The following is a 26,670-nucleotide window of genomic DNA, read 5'->3' as shown; positions in this document are numbered from 1 at the left end:
ACATTAACTCATTTAATTGAATCCTGAAAACAACCCTAGGGTGTGGGTGCTATTATTATTCGCATTTAATAAGGAAATAGGGAACAAAAGAGGAGATTATCTTTGACTCTGTAAGTCTTTCCAGGCTCCCTCAAATCGTATCATTATAGTATCATAGTACCATTATTATTGGTCGCAATAAAATCTTACCAATATTTTATTAGAATAGAATGTTTGATATGAAAATATTAACATTGCCTTATATTTGTATAGTGCTTTATCACTTAGAAAACACTTTTATAAACATGATCTAATTTATTTTTTTGCAATGACATAGTAATGCAAGCCACACCATATCCATGTGAAGGGTGAATAAAACGGAGGCCTAGAGAGGTTAAGAGAGGTTGATTTGCACCAAAGTGCTTATTTTATGCCAAGATACCATTCTATGTTTAAACTGGGCATTGTCGTAGGCTAAATAATGGCTTCCAGTGATATCAAGCTCTAATCTCTGAAAAAATGTGCATGTCGCCTTGTTTGGAAAAAGGGTCTTTGCAGATGTCATTAAGTAACTTGAGATGGGAGATTATCTTGGATTACACAAGTGGGCCCTAATTGCCATCAAGTATAACCTTACAAGAGAGACAGTGAGAGAATGCACACAGAGGTGATGTGAAGGAGCAGACAGAGATTTGAAGGTACTGGACTTGCAATCTGGAATTATATGCAGCCACAAGCCAAGGAACCCTGGAAGCCACAAGAAGCTGGAAGAGGCAAGGAGGAGATTTTCCCCTAGAGCCTTAAGAGAGAGTGTGGCTCGGCCAACACCTTGATTTTGGCCCAGGAATACAGATATTGGACTTTTGGCCTCTAGGACTGTAAGAAAATAAGTTTCTGCTATTTTAAGCTACAATGTTTGTGATAATTTGTTACAGTGGCCACAGTAAACTAATACAAGCATGAACTGAAATGTATATTAGTTCTGGACTGATTAGTGATTAAATGAACATAGGTGCCCCCTAGTTTCTTGCTATATACGGTCCAAAAAGTGAAAAGGAATCTAGTAAATCTCAATTTCTATGCATTCAATAGGGAAGAGTCTCTTAATTTCCCCAATTTCACAAGAAAGAATATTAAAAATAGGCAACTTGTTGCTACTGTTTCAACCCAATTTTCCTGCTGTATCAATACTCATCTTACAACATACATCAAATGCATACATAATTGCCACCTCTCAGCTACTGTCCTTGAAATTCTTCTTTTGTCTCTAGATTATTGCCTTCTTGACTCTCTTGTTTGCTTTCTCCTTCCCCATGATTCATGTGTCCCCCAACCATTCACTTCTCTCATTGGGTTTCTGTCCTCAAAGCTTTCTAGGATATGTCCCTCTTCTTCTTCTATACTCTCTAACTATGTGATTCCCATCTTCCTCCATGTTTTTTAGCTTATTTGATTCTTTAACCACTTCTTCATCCACCTCCTCCTTTCTGGTTTCCTGAAATTTCTAAGAGATTTTTAAACTTACTTCCTTTGCTAATGTTTACTCATCAGGTTTTTTTTAAAGCTATTGCTATGAACTTTTTAAAAGAGCTTAGCATTAACAAATTCCCATATCCCATTTGCAACAGAGTTGTATGGCATCATTTTTCTAATACAGTTTACATTTCTGAAAATGTGAGAGAGGTGTGATGCTTTGATTTGTAACAATCATCCTTTTGCTGATGTACCACATTCTGTGAGTCTGTGCCAGCATACTTTTTTTCTAAACTGAGCTGACACAGCTTTTGAAGTAATTCTTGAAGGACCTTAATTTCTTAAAATGCCCATTTTACATCCTTTGAATCCAGTTACTGTCTAAGTTAAAGAAACGAGACACTAGAGTGGAATCTTTATCAGTAGGTCCAAATCATGATCTTTATAATGCAATGCCTGGGCCTTGCCACTGGGGTCTATTGACAAGAGCATAACAGCCAAGCTGATGGTTTAGTGTTCAGTTCACCCAGTTTAGCAGGACTGACAGCTGAGCATCAGAAACTCTGCCTACCTGCAAATTCGTAAGTGGTTCCTGGAAACCACCTACCCAAATTTTATTCATATATTTGCTTATTTATATCCTGACTAGTTCCAAAGAAGAATTTAAGGCAGCTAATGGAGATAAAATACATTAAAAGAGGGTAAGACCAAAAAAGGTTGCACGTTGATCACGTGAGGCTTGGCCAAAAATTCAGCACCAAGATTTCTAAGTAGGCAAAGAGGGAAAATAATTGTAACTCAGTTCAGTGAACTCAGCTCTTCTTCAGCTGAAAACTACAAAGAAATTTCTCCCAAAGGTCCTCTGCACAGGAGATGAGCACTCTCCTTACATGTGACACCACAAACTTCCACAGAGCCATTTACAGTACTCATAAGTCCTTGGTATCAAAATAAAGTATTAGCCAATAAAACACTAGTCTAAGGGAAGGTGAAAATTTGATCTGTACAATTCAGCTATGCTAACGGGAATCCCACAGTCCAAACAACATATCTGACACTTTCCCAAATCTCTATCTCTGTTTTTACTCTCATTTCTCATTATTACTGGTAATTTCTGTTTATATCTCTAACTTTTGAAAAGCTACAGATCTGTCAAAGGCTAGCTCAAATATGACCTTCAGGCATGTAATAGAGTGGATAAGAGCGGAAGATTTGGAGTCAGAAAGGACTAGGTTAGAATCCTGGCACATTTATGTACAAACTGTGTGACCTTAGGCAAGTTAATTAAATTCTCCAAGCATCTGCTTCCATATCTTTACAACAGAACTAAAATTCTGTCTCATAAAATTAACAATAGCTTTAAATCTAATACTGGAACATAAGAATTCAATAAATGATAACTTTAGCTGGCTAGAAGAGCATTTTTTAATGTCATTTCTCTCTTCGTGTTCACACAGAAGCATGGTGTAGTGTAAAGATACATAAGATATGCAGCCGTGCTCTGGGAGGACCTTCAAGAGGGCAGAGGAGTAAGATGTGGCAATCACATTCCTCCCCACAAATACATCAAAAATACATCTACATGAGGAACAGCTCCTACAGAACACCTACTGAATGCTGGCAGAAGACCTCAGACTTCCCAAAAGGCAAGAAACTCCCCACATACCTGGCCATGTGGCTGACAGGGTCTCAGTGCTATGGCCGGGTGTCAGGCCTGAGCCTCTGAGGTGGGAGAGCTGTGTTCAGGACACTGGACCACCAGAGAACTCCTAGCCCCATGTAATATCAATCATCAAAAGCTCTCCCAGAGCTCGCTGTCTCAATGCTAAGACCCAGCTCCACTCAACAACCAGCAAGGTCCAGGGCTGGACACCCCATGCCAAACAACTAGCAAGACAGGAACACAACCCCACCCATTAGCAGAGAGGCTGCCTAAAATCATAATAAGTTCACAGACACTCCAAAACACACCACTAACGTGGTCCTTCCCACCAGAAACCAAGATCCAGCATCATCCATCAGAACACAGGCACCAGTCCCCTCCACCAGGAAGACTACACAACCCACTGAACCAACCTTACCCACTGGGGGCAGACACCAAAAGCAATCATAGTGGGGGACTTTAACACCCCATTGTCACCAATGGACAGATCATCCAAAATGAAAATAAATAAGGAAACACAAGCTTTAAATAATACATTAAACAAGATGGTCTTCATTGATATTTATAGGACATTCCATCCATAAACAACACCATACACTTTCTTCTCAAGTGCTCATGGAACATTCTCCAGGATAGATCATATCTTAGGTCACAAATCAAGCCTTGGTAAATTTAAGAAAATTGAAATCATATCAAGTATCTTTTCCGACCACAACGCTATGAGACTAGATATCAGTTACAGTGAAAAACTGTAAAAATACAAACACATGGAGGCTAAACAATACACTACTAAATAACCAAAAGATCACTGAAGAAATCAAAAAGGAAATCAAAAAATACCTAGAAACAAATGACAATGAAAACACGATGACCCAAAACTTATAGGATGCAGCAAAAGCAGTTCTAAGAGGGAAGTTTATAGCAATACAATCCTACTTCAAGAAACAAGAAAAATCTCAAATAAACAACCTAACCTTAGGCCTAAAGCAATTAGAGAAAGAAGAACAAAAACTGCAAATTAGCAGGAGGAAAGAAATCATAAAAATCGGATCAGAAATAAATGAAAAGGAAATGAAGGAAACAATAGCAAAGATCAATAAAACTAAAAGCTGGTTCTTTGAGAAGACAAACAAAATTGATAAATCATTAGCCAGACTCATCAAGAAAAAGGGAGAGGACTCAAATCAATAAAATTAGAAATGAAAAAGGAGAAGTAACAATGACACTGCAGAAATACAAAGGACCATGAGAGATTACTACAAGCAATTATATATACCAATAAAATGGACAACCTGGAAGAAATGGACAAAGTCTTACAAAAGCACAAACTTCCAAGACTAAACCAGGAAGAAACAGAAAATATAAACAGACCAGTCACAAGCACTGAAATTGAGACTGTGATTAAAAATCTTCCAACAAACAAAGGCCCAGAACCAGATGGCTACACAGGCGAATTCTATCAAACATTTAGAGAAGAGCTAATGTCTATCCTTCTCAAACTCTTCCAAAATACAGCAGAGGGAGGAACACTCCCAAACTCATTCTACGAGGCCACCCTCACCCTGATACCAAAACCAGACAAAGATGTCACAAAAAAAGAAAACTACGGGCCAATACCACTGATGAACACAGATGCAAAAATCCTCAATAAAATACTAGCAAACAGAATCCAACAGCACATTAAAAGGATCATACACCGTGATCAAGTGGAGTTTATGCCAGGAATGCAAGGATCTTCAATATATGCAAATCAATCAATGTTATAAACCATATTAACAAACTGAAGAATAAAAACCATATGATCATCTCAATAGATGCAGAAAAAGCTTTCAACAAAATTCAACACCCATTTATGATAAAAACCCTCCAGAAAGTGGAGGGAAAGGAGGGAACTTTCCTCGACATAATAAAGGCCATATATGACAAACCCACAGCTAACATCGTCCTCAATGGTGAAAAACTGAAACCATTTCCACTAAGATCAGGAACAAGACAAGGTTGCCCACTCTCACCACTATTATTCAACATAGTTTTGGCAGTTTTAGCCACAGCAATTTGAAGAGAAAAAGAAATAAAAGGAATCCAAATTGGAAAAGAAGAAGTAAAGCTGTCACTGTTTGCAGACGACATGATATTATACATAGAGAATCCTAAAGATGCTACAAGAAAACTACTGGAGCTAATCAATGAATTTGGTAAAGTAGCAGGATACAAAATTAATGCACAGAAATCTCTTGCACTCCTACATACTAATCGTGAAAAATCTGAAAGGGAAATTAAGGAAACACTCCCATTTACCACTGCAACAAAAAGAATAAAATACCTAGGAATAAACCTACCTAAGGGGACAAAAGACCTGTACGCAGGAAACTATAAGACACTGATGAAAGAAATTAAAGATGACACAAACAGATGGAGAGATATACCATGTTCTTGGATTGGAAGAATCAACATTGTGAAAATGACTCTACTACCCAAAGCAATCTACAGATTCAATGCAATCCCTATGAAACTACCAATGGCATTATTCACAGAAGTAGAATAAAAAATTTCACAATTTCTATGGAAACACAAAAGACCCCGAATAGCCAAAGCAATCTTGAGAAAGAAAAATGGAGCTGGAAGAATTGGGCTCCCTGATTTCAGACTATACTACAAAGCTACAGTAATCAAGACAGTATGGTACTGGCACAAAAACAGAAACATAGATCAATGGAACAGGATAGAAAGCCCAGAGATAAACCCACGCACATATGGTCACCTTATGTTTGATAAAGGAGGCAAGAATATACAATGGAGAAAAGACAGCCTCTTCAATAAGTTGTGCTGGGAAAACTGGACAGCTACATGTAAAAGAATGAAATTACAACATTCCCTAACACCATACACAAAAATAAACTCAAAATGGATTAGAGACCTAAATATAAGGCCAGACACTGTAAAACTCTTAGAGGAAAACATAGGCAGAACACTCTATGACATAAATCACAGCAAGATCCTTTTTGACCCACCTCCTAGAGAAAGGGAAATAAAAACAAAAATAAACAAATGGGACCTAATGAAACTTAAAAGCTTTTGCACAGCCAAGGAAACTATAAACAAGATGAAAAGACAACAGTCAGAATGGGAGAAAATATTTGCCAACGAAGCAACTGACAAAGAATTAATCTCCAAAATAAACAAGCAGCTCATGCAGCTCAATATCAAAAAAACAAAGAACCCAATCCAAAAATGGGCAGAAGACCTAAATAGACATTTCTCCAAAGAAGACGTACAGTTTGCCAACAAACACATGAAAGGATGCTCAACATCAGTAATCATTAGAGAAATGCAAATCAAAACTACAATGAGGTATCACCTCACACCAGTCCGAATGGCCATCATTAAAAAATCTACAAACAATAAATGCTGGAGAGGGTGTAGAGAAAAGGGAACCCTCTTGCACTGTTGGTGGGAATGTAAATTGATACAGCCACTGTGGAGAACAGTATGGAGGTTCCTTAGAAAACTAAAAATAGACCTACCATATGACAAGGCAATACCACTACTGGGCATATACCCTGAGAAAACTATAATTCAAAGAGTCATGTACCACAATGTTCACTGCAGCACTATTTACAATAGCCAGGACATGGAAGCAACCTAAGTGTCCATCAACAGATGGATGGATAAAGAAGATGTGGCTCATATATACAATGGAATATTAGCCAGAAAAAGAAATGAAACTGAGTTATTTGTAGTGTGGTGGATGGACCTAGTGTCTGTCATACAGAGTGAAGTAAGTCAGAAAGAGGAAAACAAATACAGTGTGCTAACACATATATATGGAATCTAAAAAAAAAAAAGAAAAAAAATGGTTCTGAAGAACGTAGGGGCAGGACAGGAATAAAGACGCAGACTTAGGGAATGGACTTAAGGGCATGGGGAGGGGGAAGGGTAAGCTGGGGCGAAGTGAGAAAGTGGCATGGACATATATACACAACCAAATGTAAAATAGATAGCTAGTGGGAAGCAGCCACATAGCACAGGGAGATTAGCTCCGTGCTTTGTGACCACCTAGAGGGGTGGGATAGGGAAGGTGGGAGGGAGACCCAAGAGGGAGGGTATATGGGGATATATGTATATGTATAGCTGATTTAGTTTGTTATACAGCAGAAACTAACACAACACTGTAAAGCAATTATACTCCAATAAAGATGTTAGAAAAAAAAAAAAAAAGATACGCAGCCATGTTTAGTTCATTTTTTATCACCTATGTGACACTACTGACATTTTGGTACTCACATGGCCCCAAAGATTCCTGCCCATTGTTTTACATCTCCTAGCCTGTTTCTGGGTTTCTGACCCACAGGAAGTGAGATGATAAATATTGTCATTGTAAGCTGGTAAATATGTGTTAATTTGTTACACTGAAATAGAAAACTAATACAGGCATGTTGGTTAACCTTTATGATCTTAAGCTGTCTTGTGTGTAAAATGAAGATAATGGCATTCATTGTCCAGAAGTGTTGTAAGGGTCAATTATGATTATAAGTGTACACATATTTATAAATACCAAATACTATAAAATCTGGGATGGCATTATTAATCTTAGAAACATATAGCACTTAGGGATCACTTTGGTACTCTGGTAATTTCTTCTCAGCTCTTATCTCCCCCCATTATATTGTGATCTACGGAAAGAGAAAGCTTCTATCTTATTTCTCTTTGGATCTGAATAAAAAATTCTTGCAAAATTGGTCATGATGATAGAAATCAGAATAGTGTTTGCCTCAACAGGGGAGAGGAGTAGATCAGACTGGTAAGGGACACCAGGAAAACTTACAGAGTTTGAAAATAATCTGTATCTTAATCTGGGTAGTAAATATATGTAAAATTCTTCAAGCTGAGCCCTTAATGTTAGTGTACTTCATGGATTTTTTTGTATTTAAATTATCCAATTTTTGAAGATGCTGTTGAATTAATTAATCCATGATAAACATAATATTATTTTTAGTGGAATATATATTTTTTATTACCTAAGCAAATCTGACAGAAAATGAAATGGACACATATTAGGTTTTCCAGAGTAAAAGCCACAGCAGCAGCTATACTACACTTGCAAAAATGGCAAGATGAACATCCTGTCCCTGGGAGAGAGTCTCAGGATTGTCAGGGAAAGCTTTACAGATACGTGGCTTCAAAACGGACCTGTCTAAAAGCAATAAATGAAAAAACAAATAAATAAGCAAATCAAAATCATAGAAGTAGCTCATTCAGTCCCAGCTTGTGACTTAGATATTCCTATATCTCAGTACCTCCAGGGTTCAATAATCAAATATTACAGTCACCAGCATATTTAAAAATTAAAATTACGTATTTAAATGGTATTCACAAATTATTTAGCTTTGATAAGGAAAATAAAAGACATGATACTCATGGAAAACCAAGGCTAATGGTAAAAATAGCAAAGGGGCACGTGCTTCTGGGACACTTTCTTGAAACAACATTGAACTCTCATTGGCAGTGTCAGCAGGTTAATGAAGAAATCTCTTCGGCATGGCACGTGTTCAATCCAGATTGACATTACTTGAGACATCGTTTTAACAAATGCTGGTTCATCAATACTCACCGAGCTGATTGACCTGAGTTAAAATTAGAAAAATGCCACTTGCTTCAAGGACTGAATGCCTGCAAAATCACTGCATGGAAGAGTGAAAGGCAACCATTTGAGGAAAATCAGAAGATACACAGCATTCAGTGTCAGACCACTGCAATGGTTTACTCACTTCAGTGAATCTAAAGTCTGTTTTAGAAAGTAGCACAGCAGACACTTCTCATGACTTCAATCTCAAGAAACTAGGAAAATCCTCCTATTATCATCCTTAACTTTCAGACTTAGTCTCAGAGCTTGAAGAGACTCAGAGATCACCAAATCCAAACTCCTCTATTTGCAGGGGAAAAAAAATACAGCCCAGAGATAAAGCTTCTGGGAGAAGAGAGGATCAAGAAAGGACTTACGTTAATGTTATCATTATTCTCATTTTAATGTAAGACAAATATATCAGTGTAGTAATTAATTTTAAGAATTATAAAACATCTACTTTATGGAAAATCTTGTAAAGGATTTTGAAAAACTATTTTCGGTTTTCTGGTGAGGTAATAAAAACTCAAAACTTTCTTCTCGTCACTGAGAAATCTCTGGTCAATGAAATACAGAGGACAAGAATAAATGCATTGTCACTACACAATTTGTGGTCAGTGGAGTGAGAAAAGCAGAAAACACAGGTGGAGTCTAAGCAGGTTCAAGCACAGATTTAACTTTTCTTGTCCCCCAACCCTCTGGTTTCCCTGATAACAGACATCCCTTCTTGGGTCAACAAGAAATGACTACATAAATGAAGTTAATGATATTTAGGAGGCTGAGAAACTGCAATTAGAAAGCCCCATTTGGAAAGGTCTGGAGAGAAATTTAATAAGTGTTGGTGCTGCAGAAAAAGGACTAGATTATGGGAGGAAAAAAAACCCAAGTGTTGTAAGAAAGGCATTAAACTCATCTGAATGATCAATCACTCCTTACTGCTGCACGTACCTATTGTTTCTTCCTCTGGTTTGGACACAGTCAAGGTCAACATTGTGAATGTTCACAAATCCATGTGGTCTGCCTAGGACTACTTGTCAGCATGGTTACCAGAAAGAGTTTTGATCTGGGGTGCTACCAATTTCAGTGAGCTGGTAAACTAAGTAGACTGGCTGGGAATTAGAGCAATTTAGCCACTTGCTGTTTAGATCACTCTCCCTGCTGCTTAGATATGCCTAAGAGTGTCAAGTCTGCCCAGACGGTAGTTGGCACAGAAGCAGGTGTCAATGTAAGGAACTTGTGCAACACTACGGTACTAGTCACAGGAGCTAGCACCCAAACAAGGCTTCATGATTCCCTACCCAGTGTTCTTTCTACCCCATCAGCTATTCACCCATGAATGTATCTTCCAAATTCACTTCTACCCTGTACAAATTTTGAATATATGCATTTAACAGTATAAACAGAAGCTAGAGGCAGACCAAGTACAACAGTTATATGAACAGTTAGTCTTTGTAAAAGCCTCTCTAACTCCACTTCCGGACAACCTTAAGTAACATTCTTCTTCATTTTCCATCACACTACCTGTTACCAATTAGAATCATGTTTACATGAGGATAGCAATTCCCCTATGGGAACACTACCCCAGGTCTCAGAGTCCTCAAGTTAAGTCTCTAGTTGCTACTGTCCAATCAGACACAAGCAACTCCATCCTCTGTCCCACATTTTATTTTCCTCAACTTCTCAGCAAGTTGCCTGCCCTGTGCCTCCTTCCCACCCAAGAGGCATGCTCTTCGATCAACAGCAGCTAATGAATAATTTGCAAGCAATTATGTTTTTATGCTTTGCTCCCTTTAGAGCCAGAAATACCAAGGTAATCTAGTTCAAGCTCGTCATTACATAAGTGAAAAATGTTAGCCCATAGAATTTTACACTTTATCTAACATCCTAAACATAGTAGAACTACAACCCCCAATTCTGGACACCTAACAGTGATTTTTTTTCTACCTTACTATGATGCCTCAAATCATACTGATTACGCTACCTCTGTAAAGTACTAGCTAAAATGCACAAACCATTCTAATATGATGTTAACCAGTATTTTTTTAAATCTTCAAAACTAAAAATAAAGTTAATCCACAGAGATATAAGTATATTAATGTGTAAAAGTATACACTGCTGTGAAATGTGTAAGATAACAAAGGATTAGAACAAGGCTTGACACTCCAAGCACTCTGTTTATTTTTAAACACAAATACAGTTGCCCCTTGAATAACTTGATGTTTAGGGGTTCCAACCTTCCACACAGTCAAAAATCCACATATAACTTATAGTCGGCACTCCATATACGTGGTTCCTCTGTAGCCATGGTTCAGCATCTGTGGATTCAACCAACCCGAGATCATGTAGTACTGTAGTATTTATTATTGAAAAAAATACACATGTAAGTGGACACATGCAGTTCAAACCCATGTTGTTCAAGGGTCAACTGTATTCTATTTAGCATGAAACTGAAAGTCATTTCAATTTTGCCATGAAATACAACTATAATGTCCATATGGTACTTGAGGAAACCAGAATTTTCATAGAACACATTACAACCTGTTTTTTTTTTTTTTGCAACTCTTTCATCCAGAAAAAGTATTTTCTAGCCAAAAATGAAGGAATTATTTTGACATATTCTGCCTGATGCATTGATAAATAAAATCTCTTCCATCTTTGAAAAACATTCAAAGTAATTATTGGGAAAATGTTCATTTTCTTCATTAAAACCTGTTATCTAAAAAATTACCAGATAGCAAAAGAAAGTAACAGGATAAAACTCTGTTTTAAGAGTAATGAAGAAAATTTCTGGATGAATATAAAAGCTACTGGATAACAGAATTGCATAGCAAACCCAAGATCTTTTTTTCATGTAATCTGATAAACTACTGCTATTCCTATTTCCTTCTCACTGTTAATGGTGTTAACCTTGTCCCAATTATTCACTCAAAGTCCAATCTTATTTAAGTTTTCTCTCTCTCTGACCACCTCTCATTCAAAGAGTAATCAGTTCCTACTGGGTCTATATTCTCAATGTTTTATAAACAAACATTCTTCTTTCCCTTCCCACTATTACAGTCTCAGTACAAATATACCTGTTGTTTGCTTTCCTCCAGTCTCACTCAGTAGGAAGCATCAGGCACCCGATTGCAAGAGTGATGTTCCATAAACAAAGTGTAGGCTTGTCATGTCCTTTCAAAAAAACCATCATTCTCCTCTGAGAATATAGCTCAAATTTCTTACTATTGCATTTAAGAATCTGTGTGATTTGAGCTAAATCTACTTTCTTTCATTTCTCAATAATTTCCCATTGAGGTCTCCATGCTCCAGAGCAATGCTGTCCAATAAAACTTTCTGCAGTGATGGAAATGTTAGACGCCTGTCCTGTCCGATATGGTGGCTACTGGCCACCTATGCCTACTGACCACTTGAAATGTGTCTAATGCAACTGAGGAATTGAAATCCTGATTTTATTTAATTTAGATTTAAATAATGTAGCAACATGTTTCTGGTGGCTACTGTATGGGACAGCTCTTCTCTAGTGGTTCTCAAATTTTATCATGCATCAAAGGCACCTGGAGGGCTTGTGAAAACAGATTATTGGACTCTATTCCTGAGTTTTCGAGTTTGTAGTCTGGGATGAGGCCCAAGAATCTGCATTCCTGAAAAGTTCTCAAAAGATTCTAATGCTGCTGGCTAGTCTGCGGTGCACATTTGAGAACCACTGTCCTAGACAAATTTAAGCCCTATTGTCTCTTGAACAGATCTAGTATGTACATGTATTTATATCTGCATAAGTTTCTGTTTGTAACTCCATTTGCCTTTTGTTATATTTACTTGCATACCCATTATCTCCTTCATAAATTATAAGTTACTTGAAAACAAAGACTATGTCATTTTCATTGGCAAGACTTGAAGACAAAGACTATGTCATTTTCATTGGCAAGACCTAGTGTCTCACTCAGTCATATAAACATAGCAAACATGCAGTAGGGGTCGTTGGATTAAATTAGAAGTCAGTTGTTTTTTTAAAATGTTTAACATTTTAAATTGATTTTATTCATTCTAAATTTAAATTTTGGTTAGATGGAAGAATTAGTTATAAAACTGTGCAGATCCCCTTAAATTTTAGAATTTAGATTACATAAGTTTGAGATTCTCATGGTTCTCTATCAAAACAGTCATATAATTACACTCCACTGGCATTGGTAATTATATTTCTGAAGTAAAAATGACAAATATCACAGAGATATTAGAGAGAGTTGCTAAAGTCACAGTATTATAAACTTGAAAAAAATAAGAAAAACTGACCTCTCTGTGCAGAATTTTTAAAACTAATGAGAAACGTTTTTAGCAGCTTGAAACATTTTACACATGATTCTGCTTTTCAAAAAGTGAAAATAGCTCACATTTTCTGTAGAAATGAGGCTCAATACAAGAAGAGTAAGGCATCATTAAAATGAAGCTCAAGGTGATACAAACACCACGAGAAGAAATATTTTCAAGATTTCTTACCGCAGTGACCCTAGTTAACGTTGGGCAATTAGTTCCTTACTGTGATCAGCCACCTTTAAACCTGCAATTTGAAAGAAACCACCTATAAAGAAATCACTTCTACTTCTTTTTAAATTATAGTAAGTCACCACCAAACTATTTTTCTGCAAAGTATCAAAGAAGTTTACTCAGCACATTTTTAAAACAAGCTTGCACTATATTAGAGACTCAAATAATGTGTGGCTGTTTCATTAGCCAAATCACTCTTTCCCATTTTCCACACAAATATGGGCCTTTACATGAACATCAAAGAAATATGGTTAATGAATAAAGACTCAAAATCTTAGCACAGGGATGAGTCTAAACGGCATCATCTGGCCTTAGCGCAACATTATCTGTTGCTAGGTAACCAGAGATAATAAAAGGAGATCTGAAGCAAGCCAGCAAAAGAAAACCAGCCCCAGCCCATCTTTAATATCAGCTCTGCTGCCACCATTAAGTTTGTAGGAGGTCCAAAATCAAAATGCAGCATCAACATTAGAGGAGGTAAAGTTGACTTTACCCTGTGATCTAATGCCAACCTTTCAACACCAATAAAAGGCTTAGCTGACAAGAACTTCTCTAAGAAAAAATATTCCGTTTTGGGTGTAGTCAATGTCACTTTGAACTTGAGAGTCATTTCTAATATTCTAAGACAGCCATTCAAATATCCACTCATTCAATATGTGACAGCTTAAAATATATTCTGGAAGAGTCCAGGGGGAATAGTTTGTTTTGGTTGATAGTATTTTTGTTTTGTTTTATTTTGTTGTCTGTTGTTTCTTGTTAATATAATTTACGACCTAAGAATTTTAAACCTCTTCAGGAAATAATATCTACATGGGCAAATCAACAAACAACAACAGTGGCCCACAACTCCAATTAAGGACCAAAGGGCACACACAAAATTTAGATCTAGATTCAGAAACTTCTGTGTTCTGCATTCGTAGAACAAGACCTCATGGAATAGGTGGGGTTTTGGCTCGGTCTCATCTAAGGGATTATAATTTACATAGGCAGAAGCAGAAACCATGCACAAGGAAATGGGAGTCAAAAGAGCCTGATGTGTTCAGGACAAAGTGATGCTTGCCTCAAGAGGAAAGTTCATTATTATTTTATTAGTGGTAGTTCATTGAGAGTCTATGCAAAAAAAGAAGAAAAAGAGAAAAGAAAAAGGTACTTTTTGTACCTGATCTCATTAACCATGTTGGCAACCCTCTGAAGTATGTACTATTATGTCAATTTTATTGATGAGGATAGATGAATAGATGGATGGATAGATAGAAATAAAGATAGATAGAAAGATAAAAAGAAATAACTGGGACTTTCCTGGTGGCGCAGTGGATAAGACTCCATGCTCCCAATGCAGGGGGCCCAGGTTCAATCCCTGGTCGGGGAACTAGATCCCACATGCATGCTGCAACTAAGAGTTTGCATGCCACAAATAAGGAGCCCGTGTGCCGCAACTAAGAGCTGGTGAGCCACAACTAAGGAGCACACCTGCCACAACTAAGACCCGGTGCAACCAAATAAATAAATAAATATTAAAAAAAAAAAAAGAAATAACTAATACCAAGCCTAAGACATTTAAAATATGCCTAAATTCACACAACCAAAATCTAGGTATGTCTGACTTCCAAGTTCAAGTTCCTAATTACACTTTACAATCCCCTCTACAAATATGGGGAGACAGAAGAACAATACAGGATAGGTAAAATTAAGATAAATTTTCAGAATTCAAATTTGATTTGGTGATTCCATTCAATATGGATACTAGAGAAAAATAGTTGTTTTAAGTAGGAGAGTGAAAGAAATTAATATTAAAACCATCAGAAAAAAATTTCTCAACCTAACCACATTGCCATTTTTTTAAACAAGATGTATTATACAGATATGTCAAAAATGTATTTAACCACTACGATATTATTGAAAATTTGATTGTTTCCAACTTCTTGTCTACTACAAAACAGTGCTACAAAGAATATCCTCCACACATATCTTGACAAATCTTTGCAATTATGTCCATGAGCTATATTTCGGGCAGGAACACATTTCTGTTATACCTATAGGAACACGGTTAGGATTTTGCTACCAAAGCTAGGACAGGGGACTTTGGTCTCTAGGGATGATCCTGTAATGAGGCTGAAACATTATAGGCACTAATGCAGGGTTAAGTTATTTTTATTCAAGGCAAACTAATTTTAAGCACTAGAATTAAAAAACCTAGATCTGGAGATAGATGAAGTGGACACTTCTCAGGGGAATAAAGTGAATAATCAGCTATTATTGTTTCCTGTCAACCTTAATCTGAGATGAATAAAGAGTCATGGTACAGGTAGGACCTGATGAACCCTCAGAGTGACCAGGTGAGCTGCATCAGCCCATTTGGGCTTCTACGCCAAGTGCACTCAGGCATGGCGCAAAGGGCTGGCCCTCGGGGGCCGGGGAGAAGATTTAATGATACATCAAGTTTATTTTTCAACACAAGGCATTTTTAATGGATTGAGAACATGAATGCACAACATAAAGTGATTCTAAGACTTTTTATCGTTTACAAGTGTCTGACTTTTGAGCTTACAGAGCCTGCCTGACTTTTAAGCCAGGGAGAGGAAGGACTACTCCAGGCGAATAAATTTTAAAAGGAAACGGGAGAAACAAAACGTGGTATATACATACAATGGAATATTATTCAGCTATGCAAAGGAATGAGATTCTAACACACGATGGATGAGCCTTGAAAACATTGTGCTCAGTGACAAATATTACGCTAAGCCAGACACCAAAGGACTAATATTCTATGATTCCACTTATTTGAAATATCTAGAATGGGCAAATTCATAGAGAGAGAATGTAGATTAGAGGTGACCAGGAGCTGGGAGAAATGGGGAGTTAATTATTGCCTAATGGGAACAGAGTTTCTGTTTGGGGTGATGAAAACTTTTGTAAATAGTGGTGATGGTTATTCAACATTATGAATACACTTGCTGCTGCTGAATGGTACACTTAAAATGGTTATAAATGGTAAATTTCATGTTATATATATTTTACCACAGTCAAAAATAGTATTAAAAAAGGAAAGATGAGAGAACAAAGAAAACTGCTTTGATAATCATATCTCATAATCCGCAGTGTATATAACACCATGAAAGACAAGATGAGAAGCACAGAGGGTAACCATGGGCTAGGTGAACAATATCAGATCCATGAAGCCATTTTCTAAAGGTAATGTGGAGGGAAATCAAGAAAAACCAGTGCACAGGGAGGAATGATGGGGGCCACGACCCGGATAAATATATAGGAGGAACTAGCTGTTTCAGGGGGCTAGCATTCAGGAGAGACCCAAAGGAGTAGAACATAATATGTCTCTGTGAGGCTTCTACCACCTTATGATAGAAGGCCTCAGAAATAGTGGGGGGTAAAAAATAATTAGTATGATGAATTAGAGCGCAACTCTCCATCCCCTAAAACCCCCTGTGGCCTCTGGGAACAACAGGGGAGAGAGGACCGCCATTCAGGATGTCAGGCAGGGAGCTCCAACCGGCCCCCTTGGGAGGGTGGTCCCACCAGGGTAGTTAAGGCTGGGTGCAGCCCAGGCACACATTAGTGTGACAACTCTCGTCAAGGTGCTGCAGCAATTCCTGACCATGTGGAAAATCAGAACAACAACAAAAAACCATAATGGGAAAGAATATGAAGAAGAATATATATATAACTGAATCACTTTGGCGTACACCAGAAACTAACACGGCATTGTAAATCAGCTATATCTCAATAAAAATAAAAATTAAAAAAAAAAAACAGTGATTCCTTCGTCATGGTCACATTGTCCTATGAAGTTAACGTTTTATGAGATTGACATACATTCATACCTACTATGTGAACATATTTTATTTACCATAATATCTGAAACTATTTTATTTACCATAACTTTATTCTGTTGTCAGGGTTTTTTTTCAACAGTTTTAGCTCAATTTTAATAGGAAATCATCAAAAAGAAAGAAATATAAATAAGAGAGAGAAGTAAAAGCACTTATATCACCAAATTGGGCTGACACCTATATCCAAACTTGAACAGCGCTGGGAACTCCTGGAAACAGCAATCTGGAGTCCCAGCTGGGAAAGGACCTGGGCAATTCATCCACTCCACGGGTTAGACTTCAGATTGTAGTCTAGGAGAGTCCCGTTTATAATCCCAGGCCGCAAGCTGATATCATCAGTTTGCATGCAAATATGCAGCTCTGGTTTTCTTCAACAATGCTGTATGTTTTACCTTGTGAGTCACAAGATTTTCCAGACCCCGGGGAACCTGGCCAGGTTCTCAGGGCTCGAGAAATTCCAAGACCCAGTCCCTTTCTTTATCTTAAGTGCCACCAGACTTGCTGAGAGCAGTTTATGAGCAAGCATGTAGTCCAGGCAAGGTCACGAATTGGTCAGAGGCCTAGTATTGCCTCTGAAGCCTGAACAAGACTATTTCCATTTCAATTTTCCTGACAGTCGGCCTCAGGATTGTTTAGGCCGAAGAGCATAGGAAAAAGGCAAAATAACACGAGCAGTTTTCCTGATCTGGTATGACAAATGGCAATTCCAAATAGTTAACAGAAATAGCACAATCAATGCAACTAATAAAGGATTAAACAGTGTGGAGAATAGTTTTGAGACACTAGGAGACTGAGTGAAGAAAATGTCCCACCAGGAGTGAGATGTGTTTTTGGACATTTACGTTTACATCCAGCAATTTGTTTGCAGCAATGGTAGTGATTACAGAATGTTCTAATAAAGAACGATTATGTTTTCCAATAAATTTGCCTAAATTGTGCCCTCTAACATCTTTTTTAAAGGTTCTAAAGGTAGAGTAGCATTAGTAGTGGGTAAAGTAGGAATTGACAATTGTGTTCACAATGGTTTTTCTTTAACAGATAAAAACTTATACCAAACACCTTTCTGATATAAATTATCAACATGTGATAAACAACCAGAAAATGGAACTTCTAAATGATAAGTTGAAATAGTGTTTCATCATTGGTGACAATACATAAGAATTGGGGAGCCACTTTAAAAAAACATACAATAAGATTGAGGGTATATAGTCCATTAACAATAGTTAATAGTTGATAGAACGTTCCAACAAACAAGGTTCCCATATCCTCGAAGTTTGCCCACAGACTAGTCCTTCAGCAGCTCGCACACAGTCCAGTAAAAGGTGTGTTTGATTATCTGAATCTAGATAATTTCCATTTAAGTGGGGTAGCCAATATTCATCATTAAAAACAACTGGCAACACATGAAATTGACACATAGTAAAATTATCTAAAACGTTACAATGGTACAAGGTGCCTGTACTCCAAGTATCTGTTCATTTAGTAGTTCCTTCTGGAATCGATAACCAATGATTTGTAGGGACTCATTGAGCAAATATTTTTCTCCATGCATATACATTATTAGACATTAAGATTTTTTGAGCCTTATCCTTTTGGCCATATAACATCTGTATAGAGCATACTGTCCAACTGAAAATTTTACTTACTTTTTGAGTTTGCTTCAGCTTTCCAATTTGGGATATGTTAAATAATTGCATGAATTCTTTATCATAATTCAGCGTTAGCTCATGGGGTTTCATAATAGTGGGCATCCACTGAACATTAGTTAAAGCTTGAGCTATGTCCTTTCCAGTATTATGTAATCGATTAGCTAGAGTTTCTACCCCTATGGAGTTAACTAGGCCTATACGAGTTCTAGTAGCGCCTAATAAAGTATCATACCAAGCTCTTTTATTTTTACATTTAGCTTGGGCGGGGAAAGAAATATTAAAGTGTAACATATGTTTTTGATATTGTTGCCCCACTGTGATGCAAGATTGAGGAATCCTTACCAAGGGGTGGAGGGATACAGGTGGATGGTTTTGTAAAGCTGTTATATGACCAGTCCACCATGGTCCATTTTTGATTTCCGTGCCATAAATACATAAAAGGAATGACACTTCATGAAGGGAAAGAACATTACTAATAGAAGACCTATTATATAAAGACTGATTGCTAAAAGTTTCATGAACAAGTGATCTCGACCACCGTTCTAGCAAAGTTCCATTTCAATGGACTCGAGTGAAACAAAAGTCATAGCATTTTATAGAAACTAAAGAGTGGATTGTTATGCTTAATTGTGAAGATTCAGACATTTGTACGAATACTCTAGACGTAATTGAATTACCTAACCATAAAGTTAAGTTGGGTCCATAGAAGGTGAAGTTTGTACGTCCGCAGAAAGAAGAATTAGCCGTGCAGATGTAGTTATCTTGAGTGCGGTCTCGCAAACGCCAAACAGAAGAATTATGTCACCCGAACTTGACTGGAGATGAAATCTGGGTTTTCATGGGATAGGCGGGGGTGAAAGCTGTTATCAAAGCAGCATCCATAGTAGCCATGAGAATAGGCGTAAGTCAAAAACCTTTAGCGGGAAAGGCTTCAAGTATGCCCACGAACACCCTCTGGATGGTTCTCTCAAGGTCTTAGTTCTGCCACAGTCATGGCGGCTGGCTTCCCTTGGTCACGAACACAGTACCCTTTGTACGGTGGGTCATTGAGTCTCCGATGTGCTCCATCTAAGCAGCCAAGTCTCCTGGTTGCAGAGTTCCACGAAGCAGCCAGGGCACATCCCCACAAGCGGGGCTATTAACTGAAAGCACACTGTGGAATACTTGTGCAAACTTCTGTGGGTCTTCCTGGGGCACAGAAAAAGAAGCCTGACTGCTGTGTGGCCGCAAGACTTTCAGCTGATTCAGGCAAATCAACAGCTGCCAGACCAGTCCTGTCCTCACTGCCGGACTGTTGAGGAGAATAACATCTCCTGCCAACCCAGCGAATCATCTGCGACCCCACGTCGGTGCCGGTTCTCGTTCCACTGCCCCCCAAAGATGACCGCTGAGCTTTCCCTCCGAGGCTACTTAAGCTCACGTTCACCTACAGCTCTGCCTTCTTCATACAAACGCCAACAGCGCAAAATAACCTCCTCGATGAAACACTAACTCTCGGGCGTCCCAGTGCCGTGCTCCGGCACTTCCAGAAAAAGTAAGGGCCCGGGCCTGGCGGCGCGCACCCTTCGATAGCTCAACTGGTAGGGCGGAAGACTGTAGACCCGACACGTGTGGACATCCTTAGGTCGCTGGTTCGATTCCCTCTATTGTCAGTTTTAATGTTAAAACCTCTGGGGTCTCAGATATGTGTGACATGTCAACTTCATGAGCCATTTAATCCAGTTATCTACTCCTTCCATAAAATATATCCAAAGACATTAAGAATGGATTATTAAATGTACAAATATAAAACTATGGAGTATTTGAATCATAATGTAACAGTGAATTTAACCTATGATATTATGAATAAATATCTTTAAGCAAAGCTGGCTTAATGACATTGTTCCCCTATGCAGATTGTCATTAGAAGGGTAGCTTTTAGTGAAGTCCAAGTGGATTACCCAAATGGCTTCTAAGCTCACTTAATTAACGTGAACTTAGAAATCTGTTTTTTGGTTTGTTTATTTGTTTGACAGCCAGAGGATCAATTCAACCCAATTGTTGGATTTTACTTAAATGCAGATAAAAAGAATAACAGTACAAACAGTTTTCTGAAACATGTAGAACTGAGAAATGCAGTTCCTAAGTGTTGGTTATTCTAATCAATTGGTATTTCATTAGAGGTTATGTTGGAATTCAATTGGTAGAAAATTTTAAGCACCTTGTTTGACTGCCTTGGAACAATTTCTAGTCATCTATGGCTCCTCTGGGTGAAAAGGAGGGGTCTTGTTAATCTTAGCTTTCACTTCCTTTCCATCTATATTCTACTACCTCTAGTCTCCTCAGCATTCACCTCCCACATAATTGCTAATGAAAAGACCTACACATAATTCCCAGGGCCAGTTCAATCTTCTCAGGAGGAGTCTTCTCATCACTAAGAAACTTCAGGTTTTATACTAGAAAATTAGGTCTTCATTGGTGGAAGGCAATTTCGCATCTCTGAAAGAAGGATGTGAACATTTTTCATGTTCATCAAAGGGGTAATAGGTTAAAAACAACTGAGAAACAGCTCTATCAATGTTGAACATTTATCTGTCCATCCTGGCTGATTTGGCAATTGCTCTTCCTTCTGCTTGTAATTTCCTTCTCTGTCTTCTCATGGTCAATGGCTATACATCCCTTAAAATCAAGTTTAGGTGTCATTTCCTCTGAAAGCCTTCCCATGAACATTAGACTGGATTTATGCAGCTGTCTCCCACCTAGATTGTAAAGTCCTTCAATACAGAGATTGTGTACTATTCCTCTTTGGATCATAGGTACCTATCATGATTCTTGTCACATAAGAGAGGCTCAAATAATGTGAGATGAACTGAAATGAACTGGACTTTCAATCTAAGTAAGTGATCCTATCATTGCTCTTACTAAGAAGCATGAGAAAAAGTCTTTTCTTCCAATGTACTGTGTCTCTTTTATATCACACTCTGCTCTCTTGCATAGCCTTGTTCTTCAGTCTATACTTACACTACCCTCTTTCTCTCTCAGAGAGGAACAAGCCTATCCCACTTTCTAAGGATAACACCTATGCTCCCTGTGAACGCATTCCACCATTATACCCTTTCTCTTGCAAAGCCTCACTCTTCTCCTGATTCATTTCTTTTGCCTACACATATGCTCAGGTTACTTAGTCTAAAAACCCTCTTGAGAGACCTTATTATCCCCTTAAATTATAATTTGCTTTTACTCACAGATTTTCCCAAATAAATCTGCAGGTCAGTAAACAATAAAAGTTATTTGCAAATAAATGAGGAAGAGAAAGAGGGGAAGATATTGAGAAGCTGATTTGCAACTATTAGAGAAGGAATATGCTACAGGAAGGCAACAAAATATACTCCTTATATAGAGACTAACATAGTACTTAATAAGCTCTACTTTCTCACCAAAACCCTGTACATTAATAACGAGTTGTTGCGACTCAACACTTACCATATATGAACATTTCCCTAAGATTTTGAAATTCTGCAATTTGTTTAGTATATATCTTAATTTCATGTTAGAAATCTTAATTTTGAAGTATGGATATGCAAAATGAGTGTTATATGTAAACTTTCTCTAAAAAATACTTTATCTGCTTTTTGTCAAAGTTTGAGGGTTTTGATTTTTGTTTGTTTGTTTGGTTTGGTTTGTTGTGTGGGGTTCATTTTATGGCAAAAGAAACACATTGGTCATGATTTAATTTTTTGAGGGGTTAGTGAAGAAGGATGGTGGGATGGAGGAAGGGAAGAACATTCAAGTTTTCTACAGAGAAACAAACATATGTCTCCATAAGACATATGTGTCACCAGGAAATTATTTGCTACAGGAGAAGTTATCAAGCAAATAAATTCTTATGGCATCAAGCAAATAAAATTCTAGTGAACAGGCAATGCTTACATTCTGTGTTTTAACTATTTTCTTATGAAGTAAGAGAATGCTTAATGTGAATAATTCCATAAAACCTCACTGTGGTAGATTATTGCAGTATGGTCCCAAACTTATTCATGCCATTGTGTGTTTTCACCTTTGGCTGATGCCATACCACACTGACTGATGGGCTTTCTCATAAGGCTTGCTTTGGCCAATAGTGCATAATATGAAACAATGGGATATAACATGATACAAATGGAGATTTGAAAAATGCTGGTGCCTTGGTGCTTATGTTCTTGCTGCTGTTGAAATGTGTCTCTATGTGAATAAGCCTGGGCTGGCAGGCAGGAGCGAGCCACTGTGTGGGGGCCATCATCCACCAACAGCCCCCAGATGGCTGAAGACACATGAGGAAGCCTAGATAAAACCAGAAATGTTCAGTGAAGTCCAGCTCAAATTACTAACCAATCACTGAATAATTTAGTCTGGTATTTTTATCCCATGATAATTAGATGAATTAGTTGTACTAATGAACTTGTAGTAAATATAAATTTTAGCAGTACTATATGAACCATGAATACTTAAGCAAAGCAATGAAGGGCTAAATTCAATAAGGTACAAGTACTTGCAACATAACTCATTTTATCCTGGAAGTTCTTCAATAATGTTGAACTTCTAAATAAGGTAAATTCTTAAAAATAAACTATCTGTATTATAATGCTCTTTGGTAAATGTTCCTTACCTAAAAATACAGATTTTATTTACTATAGTCTCTTATGTAAATATTTAACATATAGAAACATAGCAGTGATTATCTACTTCACCTACTTTTTCATTTTCAGATTTTAAATGCATACTACATTTTAAAGACAATGCTCTTGAATATTTGAGGCTATATGTCATATCTGTGATAAAGATAAACAAACTAATGACAGAATTACAATTTCTCAATCCAGATAGTCTTTGGATATGCAAGAAGTCAGTGAAAACCTAGAATGATTTATGGGCTTATCTAACCAGTTTGCATAGCACTTTGCAAATCCCTTCTTCCTTAAAGAAAACCTACTTAATATTCAGGTTCTTTAATTTGGTTCTTTTCTGAATGTTATACATTTAGTTTTTAAATATAATATTTATCTAAGGCAGAATTCAAGTCTACAAAACCATAACTCTACATTATAATGATTACATAGGTATATAAACCAGGACATTTATTTATATTAAATTCAAGGTTCACATACTGGCAAGTTTTACCTGGCTGAGTCATTACCGCTCTTCTGCAACAGAAGAGTAGTGAGATATAACAGTGCAAATGTAAAGATATTGCAGCATATTCTATTACTATCATTCCCTGATCAGAAAACATTTTTGCAAAAAAAAAAATACACAAACTTTTGTGAAGCTGACATAAGGCTTGTTAAAATATTATTTATACACACAGAAGGCAGATTTCATCAGATATTCAAGTGATTAAAAATATCTTTCTATGGAAATATCAGATCTTGTTTGTTTTCTTATGCTTGTGCTAATATTTCTTTATGCTTTCTCTGCTCTTGAGAGGATTATGTGCGATGAAGTTGTGAGAAATGGATAGGTATGAAGCTGAGTGCCCAAAGTGGGGAAAAAAAAAAAAATAGAGCCAAGACAAGAGTGTAGAGGAATCTGAGAAGTTAGAATATGATCAAAAATCAAAAACATGTATGTTAGAATTAGAATTAGGGTTCATAATAGGCAGTAATATCATGGGTGAACAATAAGGCAGCGCCAAACATATATTCCAGAATCAGTTATGAAGGAAAGAAAAAACAATCATTTGCTGAGTGCCTGCTATGTGCGGGATACTATGTTCTTGCTTGGCTTAGATTACCTCATTTACTCCTCACCATAACCTTCTGACATAGGTATTATCGTTTCCATTTTATCAATGAGGAATTGGGGCACAAATAAATTACATGACTTGCCTATGGTCACTAATTTAAGTGACTACAGAAACCCAGGCATGTTGGGGTCCAAAGCCTGTGCTCTAAATCTGGCATCGGTGGCAAGACAAGAGAAGAATGATTGCTGAGTTAAATTTCTTCCTCAGCCCCAGGACTGTTTTACTAGCATTCCCAGTCTCACGCTCTGTTTACTAACAATCCATTCTTAAAAATGGTCACTACTGCTCCATATCCCTAGCTTTGGTTTGTAAGTTGTCCGTGGAGTGGTGGTTTCTCTATCTAATGCAATTCTAGTAGGCTTGGATGATCTTACAACACTCATCCGTACGTCAGGCTAAAATTAGTTTAAGTTATAAAATGAATTTTTATTGAGCTATCCCTGTATAAGAGATTTTTATTCTTGTAAGAAAATATAACAATATGATACAACCACTGCCTTGTAGGAGGTTAAAGCCGTATACAAATGGCTTAAGTATGCATGGTTCTCCAAGGGCAAATCAAAATATTCCAAACTCAATATCTGGCACATAGGAACCAAAAAAAATTTCATCTTAGTAATAGCAAGACTAGCTAATCACCAGGTTTACCCATGTTAGAGGCGGAGCTAAGCCATGACTAAGGATAAATGGTAAGATGTAATTAGTATGTTTAGCACAAAGCCTCGGCATAGCAATGGCTCGATAAACGTTCACAGTTTTAGTGTCATAATGAGTAGCAAAACAGTCAAAATTGTACAGGAAGAAGTAGTTCTCATTCCCTTTCACTTCTCATTGAAAGGAAAACATTATGCATGCCTCTTGCTATCAGGAGAGACCAAGAAGAGAACAGTCTAACTAAGCTGTGACAAGTATTTATTATAAAAGAATGATAAATATAATGCAATGGAGAAAATAAGGTATAAAGAAGTTCCTATGAGAGTCGAGAAGAGAAGAGGTTATTTCAGGATATAAAATATGAAATTCATTTTACCTTTGTTACACCTATGGCTGTCAAATGCACTGTTAGTTCCTGAGTATATTTTAGGACTGGCTTGTTCTTTTTAGAACACACATGCAAAAGTAAGATATGTAAGGTTGAAAAAAACATCTGGACAGCAAAAGCATCTCACTGAACAAAAATAAAGACTTAGGAAAAAAATGTATGTAGACTACTCAATACCATTTCAGAATAAGTGATTGTTTTAAAAATAGGGTTGCCAAAACTCTACACCTAAGGGAACCAAAACACATGACAAAATTAAGATCAACCCAGTTAATTAGTATGGTCTTGAACTTACATGGACAGCAGCACTACTGGTTTCAGAGCCCACTAAGCACTGATGTCCAGTGTAAGCTGGGACAATATTACCAAATCAGATTATCTGATTTTGAGAGTCACAGTCTTGGAAGTAAGCGAGAACTTTCAAGAATCAGTCTTACACCAAATGTCTTTCAAGTTATCACCCAAAATTATTTGAATAGCTCTAATGTGGTAGAATTTTCCATCTTATAGCAGAATATGCTCATTTTTAGTACTCTGATAATTAGGCTTCTTCTTGATTATTGACTGAAAATCTTTCTTCTACTCATTTCTACCTTTTGGTTCTAGTTCTATCTACACGTAATAAGCACTTCCTCTTTTTCCTATGATGACTTCAAATTTCAAAATCATCGGACTACCTGTTGCTAACTCTCCACTTTATCATTCATCATGTGATGCCATTTCCAGGCTTTTAATTATCCTAACCTCCCGTCTTTGAAAGTTCCACTTAAGTTTTATACCTGAGTATGTATAAGTACCACAGACATGTGTACCCATTGCCACAGATTACCTCCCAGGTCAGTGATTCTCTTACTATCTATAGTGAAATACCACTGAGCTTCTATTCCGCTCTCTCATGAGGACCAAAGTTTTGTTTAAAAAAAAAAAAGTAAAACAGTGAAAAAAGACACAAACTATAAGCCCTGTTTATTATTATTAGATTCATCTAACATAAAATTACTCAGTCAATTGCTTCCTCTCAATTTCTTTTCTCATCTCCTCATAAACTGGTGACAAATAGTTTTGGTTGGCCAGCAATTAAGAACCATGC

The 26,670-nt window shown here is 37.2% G+C and overlaps 1 protein-coding gene across 5 annotated transcripts in view; it reads right to left on the bottom strand.

Moving 5' to 3' along the window:
- LOC309631749 (uncharacterized protein) overlaps positions 1-26,670 on the bottom strand; it is a 673,620-nt gene that overhangs the window by 92,935 nt on the left and 554,015 nt on the right. The window contains exon 4 of one of the 5 annotated variants that reach the window (XR_014246463.1): positions 12,880-13,293. The exons of the other annotated variants lie outside the window; for them this stretch is intronic. The gene's annotated coding sequence lies outside the window, so the exon portion shown is untranslated. Of the gene's footprint in view, positions 1-12,879; positions 13,294-26,670 lie in introns of those variants that run through there. 5 annotated transcript variants of the gene reach the window in all.

Source organism: Balaenoptera borealis (assembly GCF_965194805.1).
Source record: "Balaenoptera borealis genome assembly, chromosome: 7".
NCBI lineage: Eukaryota > Metazoa > Chordata > Mammalia > Artiodactyla > Balaenopteridae > Balaenoptera > Balaenoptera borealis.
Note: the sequence above shows the minus strand (reverse complement) of the source record. Positions and strands in the feature narration are given on the sequence as shown.